Source organism: Ptychodera flava, chromosome 1 (assembly GCF_041260155.1).
Source record: "Ptychodera flava strain L36383 chromosome 1, AS_Pfla_20210202, whole genome shotgun sequence".
Classification (NCBI taxonomy): domain Eukaryota; kingdom Metazoa; phylum Hemichordata; class Enteropneusta; family Ptychoderidae; genus Ptychodera; species Ptychodera flava.
The window spans coordinates 32,557,533-32,569,914 of record NC_091928.1 but is presented as its reverse complement, the minus strand read 5'-3'; positions in this window follow the sequence as shown (position 1 = coordinate 32,569,914).

Genomic DNA, 12,382 nt, shown 5'->3' with positions numbered 1-12,382 from the left:
CCGATATTTAAAATTCAAAATGGCCGCCATCCCTGTGTTACCTCTGTGCAGCAAAAAAATCGAATTTCGAAAAACTTAGCCGATGAAAAGTTTTCTTACACCAACAGCTTCAAAATGAACCACCACAAGTGGTATATTAGAAAAGAATTGCAAGAGTCAAAATATCTGTCCTCGAGGCGCGTTCTGCTTTGACACATTAAGACGAAACAGTCATCTGACTCAGGTGAATTAACGGTAAAACCGCTGAACTAGGAATCACATGTCTTCATAAATTAATTAAACGCCGTTTCTTTCACTAGTTTTTCCGACTACCCGCCCCCTTCGGCCTCAAAACTTTGACACTGTATACTCCTGATTCTCAAGTGCAACAACAGAGCTATCGGGTACATTAAGCAACTTGTTTGTTTTGTTTTGTTGTTTTTTTTTGGGGGGGTGTTCGGTTATGAATATCATTGTGACCATATACTGGGTTGAATATTGATCAATATAGTATAGAAAGCACACATTATTTGTGAAAAAAACGGAGTCGCACACTACAGGCGCAATTCAGATGACCCCTCCCTTTAAATTATATATCTGTGCTAGACAACAAAATGATCAGGTATTACTTTATGACAAAAGTACAGTGATGCGATCTGTCAATTTGCCCATTGTCCATTAAAGGGTATTCCGGCTGGGATTCGCCCATCGATCCATACATAATTCAAGTTCATAGCAAAAATCATGCAAAATCACCATTTCCTCTGATATGTGCCATATCATATTCTTTTCAAATCGTGGAAAATATCGAATGGGTTTTCTAGAAATCATAGCCGATGAGCTGAAAGTCTTTTTTTCATTTCACCATAATTTCTATCAGCTACTCCGGCAGATAGTATATAACGGAAATGAAACATTCAACTGTGCCATATTAACCCTTTCGGCTGCATATTCCCTGTTTTTATTTTCAATGAGCAAAAAGGCTTTCAATTTTGAGGCAAGTAATAACTTAATGGCATATTTTGTATCTACAAGTTTCCCATTGTACATACATATGCAAATGGTAGTGCGTTTCGTGACAAGAAGATCAAGCGTTGAGTCATGAAGGTGCTAGAGTGGAGCATAGTACTCTTTGAAACAAGATTCGCAAATCTTACATATGAACAGACCAGGGCACATTCGACTCTTGGTGTTGTAGAAAATCGATTCGGAGTTCTTGGCTGCAAGTTTTCTGATCAACGTGTACGGTGTTCATCACAAGTCAGCATCACAGACAGGGAGTCAGTATACCCGTTTACCTGTCACGTTCTGTGTTGCTGATCACGAGAATGGCTGTAGGCACACTTTGGATCCTCGAAAGTTGTTTGTGTGTTAGAATCTAAGACACGATGTCGCCACTTTTCGCCCACACAAACCGGAAACGTGTGCACCACTGTTTGAATTTGCTTTCAAGAAGCAAGTTCACATTCTCAACTCTTGCGCTCCAAGACGTATCCTCAGCCATGAAAATCTTGGTGAACGGTCATAAAAGAACTTGCCATATATATATGAGGTTGGTTCACACACTATTTATGGAATTTCGTGGCTGCACCCAAATCATCTTGGCCAATGTAAATGACACAATTGACAACAACTACATTGTACGTTTTGTATGTTTTCCAAGAATTACAACCAAACTATCTTTTTCACCGAATAGTACATTTTCAGGGACAATAGCTATCGAATAAAATTGTCCTCACCGTGGAAAACCTTCACGGTCACGAATTGGTCGTCATAATCACAGGTAACTTGTGGTGTCACTCACAACAAAGGTGGTTAATATTCATTTTACGTTTTCGTCGGAATGTAACATTTTATGTGTGTGTACAATTAAATACATGTAGTTTAATAGATACCTACCTACACATTCATACATACATACATACATACATACATACATACATACATACATACATACATACATTATTGTGTTTTAAAAGCTGCAAGTTTGTAATTTGAAGACTCTAACTAGCATGTAAGGGTTAGGTAAGTAGTCTTTTTAAGTCAGGTTCGCTTCATCTCATCCTAATTGTAACATATCGTGCAATGAATATTTTACCTTGCGAAATCACTTTTCGTTTTGTTATTCTCTGGAAAAAATGACAGATTACACAGAGAGTTGCATTGTTATTATTCAAAAACGGTTCGCTTGCACGTAGAACAAGCTATTGTACCAAAATCTCTTATTATTATTACAAGACAATATTTTCCTGCTGGAAGACAATATTTCCAGAAACACGGATTGATTTCAATCAATGTGCTCATAATTTCTTAATATTCACAAGACAGAATTTGGTGTTCCACAAAAACTTACAAATTCTTTTATTCAACCCTCTCTTTTTTCCTTTGGAGAAATATTTCCAAATCAGTAAATCAAACTTTATACTCCTTCTCAATGGAATTAAATATGGAGTGATCAAATTATCGAACTGACGATAAGATTGCAGAGTTAATTGTACAAATTATATATATATATATATATATATATATATATATATATATATATATATATATATATATATATATATATATATATATATATAATTTTAAAATAGAATGAAAAACAGGGACCACAGTGTAAATGATACTTATAGAGAAACAAATTACCCTATATATAACGACATTTTAAATTCAAATGAAGGAGACTAAAATTCTCCAATATTCACCGTAAAAGCTTCAAAATGAGCCCTCATAAGTGGTAGGCCACAAACGATATTTTAATATTTGAGAGTCTGACTATCTGTCCGAATGAATAATCATAACAGCGCACACTCATGTGAAACTTGAACGTTCCAAATACTGGCCTTAAATGCAAAACGAAACAAACCTTCAACATGCGCCTGACAATTATTTGGCTTTTACAGTATATTTCAGGTCAATAAAATAGCTACAATATAAAACCTGCAACGAATAATCAAAACGTGCCAGCTTGAACTTAATAGATCATAATATTTAGTTTTTTTATTTTAAAGCGCTATCTAATGCGTAGTCCCGTGGTATTTTATTGTAATATATCGCAACAGCGAGCAATGTAATAAAATTGAAATGAATGATATTTATGACTGTACAACTACCTTTTTACGCAAATACACGTAGGTATACTTTGAAAAGAAATTCAGCCCGACAAATATTCCAAATTATTATGCAGTCCCTGTAATTTTTCCATTTGTATTGCTTAATTACGTCATCATGCGTAGCTCTAGGGTATGAAAATATGTATGTATGTGTCCGTAAGACATACAGCTGCAGCCTCGCTTGCTCACACATGTTGCGATAGAACGATGTTAAATAAACACGTTTTGAATATTTGTACTGAATCAAAACATTTGTGTAATCGGATACTTAATAAGCTTAAACAGTATTACGAGGTCAAAGCAGATCTGTGTATAATATGGCTAATGCAATATTGTACGATTTACCATGAGCCTCATAATTGCCACCATATGTAGATATGCATGTACCATTTAGAGCAGCGCTTGTGGAATTAAATCGTACGTTATCCTCATCATCTCAACGTAAATTGACATAATTGGCAAATTTTCACGGGGTTACCAATTGCCCATGAAGAAGCGGAACGCATGTCAGTTGAGCCTTTGCGTCTATTTTCAGCAAATGTCGGGGTTTTAGCTCACGTTTTCACACACGTGAGCTAATGTCGTACCAATGTCTGTCTGGGTGTGAGAGTCTGTCTGTCTGTCTGTCTGTCTGTCTGTCTGTCTGTCTGTCTGTCTGTTTATACAATATCTCAAGAACGCCTGAGCGGATTCATATCAGATTTGGTAGACATGTGCCATATGCTAATGGCAAGAGCAGATGAGAATTGGGTTAGTATAGCTTGCATATAATAAAATTATATTTTTTTTTTTCATATAATGGTTTCCTATGGAGACAGTAATGACAGTATCGACATATATTAAAGGAATACTGCACAACATTTCATGAAACTTTACACTGATGACAATCTCAGAGAATGATGATGTGAGTGTCATGTCAATTATCTGCTCATTTGCATATTGCAATTGCATATTGCAATTGCAATGAACTTTTGTAATTACTGATAAAACTCCGAAATTCCTACACCAAATTTGATGATACCTACTACAAATATTGACCTGATAGATCTTATTTTTCTGAGGAGCATTGAGCAGTGGCAAGTTAATAAACAGCTAATTTGAATATTTAATGAAATTTGAAAATAGTCATACAACTCTGAAATAGCTGCAGATACTGATCCGACAAATATCTGACTGTTTTGTGAAGCATGTAGTAGTGTGAAGTTAATTAATGGTTCATTTGCATATTTAGTGAACTTTGTAATTAGTGATATAATTCTAAAATTGTGGCACCAAATTTGGTGAAACCTGCTACAGATATTGATCTTATAAATATATAATTTTCAATCCAGAGGTACATGACTCAGGCCAGTAAACTATTTCGAAGCAAAGCGAACATAGAATATTATTACTATTTATGCAGGGGATTATGTTTTGATGGGGCCGGTTGATGATTAAAGAATAACACAAGGAATCAGGGTTGATTAAACGATTTGTTGCCTGCCTCGGACTGATGATAATGACAGTAATATTATATAGGGCTCAGCCCTTGGTGTGGTGCCAGGGATTTTTAAGATTAGCAGTTTCATTTCCGTCTGAAGATGCACAGTGGACTGTGACGCTTACATGGTCAATAATACAATTGATTCATGATAAGTATAAGAAAGAATAAAATATGATTTAATGTTACTTGCTTTATACATTAGTAAGACCACCACGCATTGCGCAAACAATAAACGTAAATACGAAATTTATTCTCTGCACTGATCTTCGATGTACTCTTCAAATGTAAACAACAACATGCTGCTGGTATTTCTCCCGCGATCTACATTTGTGTATGACGTGCAAATTTCGTTAACTTCAGTTGTCTGACATAATACATCCGCACGGAATGTTTTGAGTTTTTTGTGATTCAGTTTTGTCGCAAATGTATAGACGTTTGTATTTGTACATCTATACGAGAGTACTTTCATGCCTCAGTGCTAGTTTTCGCTACATCATTGTACAACAGCGCGGGTCAAATGCTATTTGCCATTTTATCTCGGTTTGGTCAGGTATCAAATACTGATCCAAGTACAACAATACATGAAGGAACACCTACAGGGAGTAAAATGTGAAAAAATATGCATTTCTGAAAAAAGGGTGTTAGAAAAATATGTGACTTACCAAATATCTCACACAATACTGTGCAATCTATTCTTGGTGTGTAGTGTGCTCTAAGTAATAGTAACTATAGTTGTGGTATTATTGCCTGGTTAAATTTGTTTCACATCAAGTTCATTGACAACACCAACAGTACTGAAAAAATTATAATCGATTGAGATAGTCTGCAACATATTTTGGATCCTCCAGAATAAACAGCGGCACGGTACATCTGCCAGGATTGCTCATTTTTATGAGAGGATTTGTCTATGTGTATCATTTGAGGATTTTTCGAGTGGCCCATTTTTAATTCATGCATGTTTAGAACCAGAGACTGAATTTTAACTTTGAGCAACACTGATGCCATGCCATATTGAGGTTCATGGCATTTCAGTTTGGACTTTCCACACAAAAATGCTGCGTCTGGTCCTCACGCTTAGCCTCAAAAAGTCGAGTTTTGAATTCCACGTTTCCATAGACTACGAAAATTATAATCCGAACAATGAAAACACAAGAGTGTAACGCCAGTAAGTTCGACAGGAATGACGTGAACAATTTTCAGAAACGACAAACTCGAAGCTGGTCACATAGCTATTGGTTCCATATGCATTGCAAATAGTCTTGCCTCTCCCCAACAAAGCCTGGCAAGCCAATGGAGCGTGACCGGGCGCCGACGAATCTCTTGGGCAGAGCATCCTGTGCGATGCCCGTCCTCTGCAACTAGGGTCGTGCGTAGTTGGCTGACACGACGTAACAATATTCATGCCTTTCAGATTCAGTTGTATTTTGCCTCAAAAAGTGACTTTCTTTGAGGTAAATTTCTAGGCCTCTACTATCTCTGAAATCGTGTATAACTTTGTGGAAAGCAGACGAAGACCAAGTCGGAACGTTTGGCATTTGCCCCCCGCGACCGAAGGCTGAACATTATTGACAATTTGCTCACGGCGTATGATATTATTCATTACGTAGTTCGAAGTTTAAAAACGGAAAAGTTCAGGAAAACCCCTTTTATTAAAACAAACAATGAACTCTTGGCTTGTGCATATGATAAGTATATTATTCCTCAATGCTTTTCTTCGTTCAGCTCGGACAATACTCATGATATAATGACCATATCACCATTCGTCTTCAATTCGTGGTGACACGGTCATTACGTCACCCGGAGAAAAATATTAGGAATGATATCCGATTACAAATGTTTTTACCCACGCCCAAGTGCAGTGAGCAGTTTCCAAAAGACAAGAATTAATGCTGCCATTAATTTTCATTTTTAATTGTTTTCCTGACCTTTAAATTGTTCTGATGACATTAATTGATTTCAAAAGGTACAATTTCGTATTGTGTACATTGCCGATGACCTTTTAGTGATATTTATATTGTACTGACAGATGATCATGTACGTACATATATGGCTTTCCATTGTTTAACTGAGAGTTGACACTTGTCACACACCCTTGCATCAATATCAATCAATCTTTTCGGCATGGCTTAGTGATGTCACGTCAAACTAATTGATTGCATACATTTGCAAAGGGCGGTATGATAAAGACATTGCTTAAAACTTTTAGCAGCGTCCAAACGTAACCCAGTACTTTTTGGTAAATTTGTCATTTCTGGAGTTCATCGCAAAATGTAAGAGATAAAGGCCTTTAAGCTTGGTAAAATGTGAATTTGTGTGTGACAGATAGACATCTAAACAAACGAAAAGACATAGATAGATAGATAGATAGATAGATAGATAGATAGATAGATAGATAGATAGATAGATAGATAGATAGATAGATAGACAGATAGATAGATAGATAGATAGATAGATAGATAGATAGATAGATAGATAGATAGATAGATAGATAGATAGATAGATAGATAGATAAATGTAGATAGATAGATAGATAGATAGATAGATGGATGGATGGATGGATGGATGGATGGATGGATGGATGGATGGACGGACGGACGGACGGACGGACGGACGGACGGACGGACGGACAGACGGACAGACAGACAGACAGATAGATAGATAGATAGATAGATAGATAGATAGATAGATAGATAGATAGATAGATAGATAGATAGATAGATAGATAGATAGGGTTACGATAATAAAAGGTGTGATTCGCTCGTCACGATTCACTGATAATTAAATTGTGAGTGTTGGATCGTGCCAGTGGATAATGATCAGTTAATCAGCAGCTTGACATTTGAAATCGTTATCTTCCTGTCAGTGTCCTCTTCTTCCATCATGATGGATATCACGATGAATAAATGAAATGATAATTACTGATGGGACTACTATTCGCTGTGGTGTGTGGTGGCAAATTAGTCTCCAATTATAGCCTTGTTTGAGGTAAACTGCGGGCAAACCAACAAAGCTGTCCGTTCAAAATGGTTTCTTGGAAAGCGGCCAATTTTTTTCAGCGCAATCAGGTTTTGCTATTGTATTCTAATTAGGGGCGGGATTTTCTCATTCTCTTAGTCGGTGAGAGAGCAGTGAGTAGGACTTCAATGGTTCACATCGTGCAAATTTTAGCACTTGAGCGCCCCGGGACTTGCGACGGCAATATAATTAATTGCGTTTTATGTTTTAGTAAGTAGGTTTTGAGGAAGCGGACAGATTAAAAAGTTGGGATTTGGGAGAGAATAATAGTAGCATTTTTGAAATCCTATCACAGTGACAATCAGCCATTATTTTTACCTTCATACTTAATTTTGTACGAAGTACATCACGATAGGCGTAGGACTTACACGTAGGACATCTCTGCGGATAATTTCTCAAAATCATTTGTTTGGTAAATTACCATACCATCAGCATAAGATTGAACGTATTCGTTCCCAGTTTGACACGATCCGTCAAAGTCGACGTCTTATTTGTGACACTTTCGCGCGCTTTGAGTGGCATTGAATGCGTGGTGTATCACCCCCACTTTGCATTTCACGTTGGCAGCCATTTGTGCAGGAATTCCACCGCCTGATCGTTCATCGTTAATTTTCTCTCTCTCCGCAGAATAATTTGTGTTCCTCTGCTGATTTATTCTTTGAAAATGATCAAAATTCCATGGCCCATGGACATGGACAGTGCTTCTACTTGAGTGACCGATACAAATACACCGCTTTTACCTCGATTTGACTAATATTCCCTCTAATGAACTATTATTGCCTCGATTTGACTAATATTGCCTCGATTTTTTGACTAATATTGCCTCGATTTGACTAATAATATTGCGATTTGATGACTAACACAATCAGCCTTGAATTGACTATTTACTATTTACTGAATTTGACTTCGCTATTGTAAGACCATGAAGTCAGTGTTTGAACCTCTTTTATGCTGTTGAGCCAAACGTTTCGCTCGGATACGTACACCCAGTCTTCAAAAGATCGAAAATCCACTTGTTACTTTGTTTTGTGTGCCGTAACAATGAGGAAACTATTCACAAAAAAAACGAAGAAAAAGAAGCGCGCTGTCGATGTAGAACGGCAAAGTCGGTAAAATAGGGCAACAGCGTTACAGATCGTGATGGCGATCACGCCAATCGTTCATATTATCTCCGACAGTGCCAGCTAATCTGCAACTGTCTTCATCTTTCACGTTTTTGCGATGTCAAATTACACCAATCGAGGAATTGTTCGTCCCCGTCGCCTAGCAACGCGACATGGCCGCAGCGAACGTAATAAGAGAATCATACTTAAGGATTCATTCATGCCTGACAACGTACTGTCGAAGCCATCAAATCAGTCCATTTTTCACACCTATTCCAAATGTACGGTTTCCACATGTGATGAAGTGTTTATGCGGAACACATCAGTTGCTGGAGAGAACAAAAAAATGAGCAGGAGTAATTTAAACTCACTTTATGGAATGATCCTACAGTATGAATAAATATGCTGGAAATACGTGTGCTAATCGAACTTTTGTCGGTATCTGAAATTGCAAGGTTTGAAATTGCATTCTGTAATATGGGAAAACAAGACCTTTGATACTAGTGAGGCTTCGATCGAACTTATACACCCGAGAGAAATATCAATTTCTGTCATCTATCACTTGCGTAGCCAAACTCCAGTATTAAATATGTCGAGGACGTGATAACCGCCGTCGTAAAGTGGGTCAGTGATGTCTTGAATGACATATTCCATACCTTTTTAAAATTCGATACTGTCTCTCATCGATATTAAACAAATCAAGAAGATCGATGCTCTCTCTCTGTTGTTTATTACGCTGATTGGAGTCAGGCTCGGTCGAGTCATGTCTTTTCGTTTAATCAGGCACAACACGAATCGAATCAATAAAGTCATTTGCAACTCGGTGCAATGCGCTGGCGAAGCCGTATGACGCCCTTCCCCTTCGGTGATTAATATCCTTAGCCGTGACAAAATACCAGAAATTGAACTGATACTGCAGATTGTACGCGCGTGTGAATCAGCCGCTGCACCTAGTAATTTTAGCTTTCATAACACTGGCTGCATAGAATTTGGAGGGGAAATTGCGCTGTATGATCGCGTCACCTCGTTGATACGTTCAATATGAGCACACACTAAGACCGAAAAATAAATAAATAAAATGTTTATCGTCCTTCGGTTGGTTCAAAAATGATGCGGTCAAGCGAATTAGTTTTTCTTCTTCTTTTTCGATGGGACAACCCCCTTTAAGGGGGAATTCAAACATGGCCGCCATAATGTAACATGGCTGTCACTGAAATAAACTGAGGAACATTTCAGCACATTTATTGAAACTGATCCATCACATTAATTCACATGTTGATTTTATGTTTCTTCTGCTGGTTCCGTTTTCACAAATTCAGTGTACATTGGTGCCTGCACTAGGATGTATACTGAGATTGAACCCTGGACTTAAAACAAGTCGTGATGCGCACGTTTTCAGGTGACGCGTGCGATGACGGAAAACAAAGCACTTTTTTGGCCTAATATATCACAGTCATTTGACCGGAACTTTGTTTGAAATAGAAAATGTGGTAGAGGTGGGTACTGACATACAGCGAACGTACTTTATTACATCGCTCAACAAAGTTAAATCTAAAGTGGAATACAGCTCAATGGAATCTATCAAAACAGATATTTCAGAACGTTTTACCTGGCGTTGTGGCTCTTATTATTAGAGCTAGAGAACTAGACACTATATTCACAAAATTCAATACACCCTTCTCTCATTCATTCAATTTAGCTACCCTCTCGAACTGGACACATGTTGGGTCCGTGTATTTTACTGTCGGTGGTGTCGTATGCGGTATTCTATGTGAACACTTATACATGTTGAGTGTGGCCTACAACCACAAACGCCGGAAACACAAAAAAAAGACCAGTTCATCTCCTATCGAAGAGAAAGCGTAGTAGCACGACCTAACAAATGTGTTACTGATGAATAAGGGGAGAACCATTTGATTTCGGGGGGGGGGTATGGAGGAAATGGGTATGGTAGCAATTTTTTTTTCCAGTCAGAGTGACAGCAATTTTTTTTTTTCTACTGTCAGACCTGCATCAATTTTTTTTTTCAAAATAGAGTAGCAGTGCAAATTTTTTTTTATTGGTTATCAAGTTTGTAATGCGTTGTTCATAACTATACCATGTCACTGGTTTCCTATACATATTTTATTCTGTGCAAGTAAAAAGAACTACCACTATACACTTCTGCTACCTAATTTTTTATGTACAGGAGGAAACTGATAAAATATCCCTGCGGGGCTAAATGGTCTTGGGAAGTGCTGTACTCCAGACCCTTGTCCATTCCTTTCCTTTAGGCCATCATAGAGGTACCAGGACCCAGAAGAAAATATCTTGCATGTGTAATGTGATCCATTCAAAAAAGTAACAGCATGCAGAACAAACCTGTGTATTCAAAAACAAAAAATAATTTAGAAGCATAGGAGTGACAATAAAAATGGTGAGATAACAAAACAGCTAGCAAACACTATGCAATATTGGCATACTCATAATGTATTGAAATATTCAAACAGGTAAATTTGTTCATGTGTATTTGTTTAAATGCTTGAACTAAATTCTGAATATCAGACATATGTGTTATTCAGCAATGCATAAGAGTAACAGTAAGTTTTCACAGAATCCATGACAAGGATGGAACACAAATAGTAAATATCAGTACAAATGAGAAATAAAAAACTTACTTGTGGCCAAATATTTTCAGGGATAAAGGAATGTCACTCATCATATTATTCCTTGAGAAATAGTCCACACTGAGAGGCAACAGAAGTGGAATTCCATGCACAAATGTTCTTTCATTCCAGGATCGGGTACCTGCACAATACCATTTCTCTCTGGCGTAACAGAAAGATGCAGTGTTTTATTTTACACACTTACAATATATAATTGTGTTATACAGATAGATGACATACTTTGCACTGACATTTTTTCTTGAAACAGTAGCACTACATGTATTAGCTTGTGATTTTGTTGAAATGTTAATATGTACTCACACTTCCTGGCCATCTTCATCATATGCAGTGTCTCTGACTGCAGCAGAAGTATAAACTAGATTTTCTCTGAAAGCTACATTGCATGAGGACTGGTTTCGAAGAGCCCAGTCTTTCAGGGCCATTTCTAAGAAGTTGTCACTTGTTGATGGCTTGCTATAACAGTAAAAATGAATACAATTTGAATAAGGATTATATAATTACATGCAATTTAGATTTTTCTTGATTTTCTAACATTTTTACAAACTACAAGCGAATGCATGTAAAACTATAACATGAAAATTTGTAAATATATTAAATTTATATGAGCAAATTTTATATATTTTTCAGTTGAAATATTCAGAGACAGGATTAGACATCTTTGATACATTTACTAAATGATTTAGATTGAACATCAAAAATTGAAATCTTATGGCATATTGAAGATATATCGAAAAGTCTCTCTGCAAATATCCTTCATAATGCATACCTTAACACGATTGCGCTGAATACATTTCTTGATATCTTTTTAGGACAGTTTGTTGAATTGCACTCACTTTGAAGAGTGGTTGACAGTAGAGGTTTCAGTCTGCTCACAAACAGGTCACCCTCATTACCATATAGTTTACTGTGCCATCTTGCATGGATGCAATCTTTGATGTACTTTTCATCAAAGAAAAATCCTTCACCAAAGTCATACTTTGGAACATGGGCATGTATATAGGATCCCATACAGGGATAGTTGTT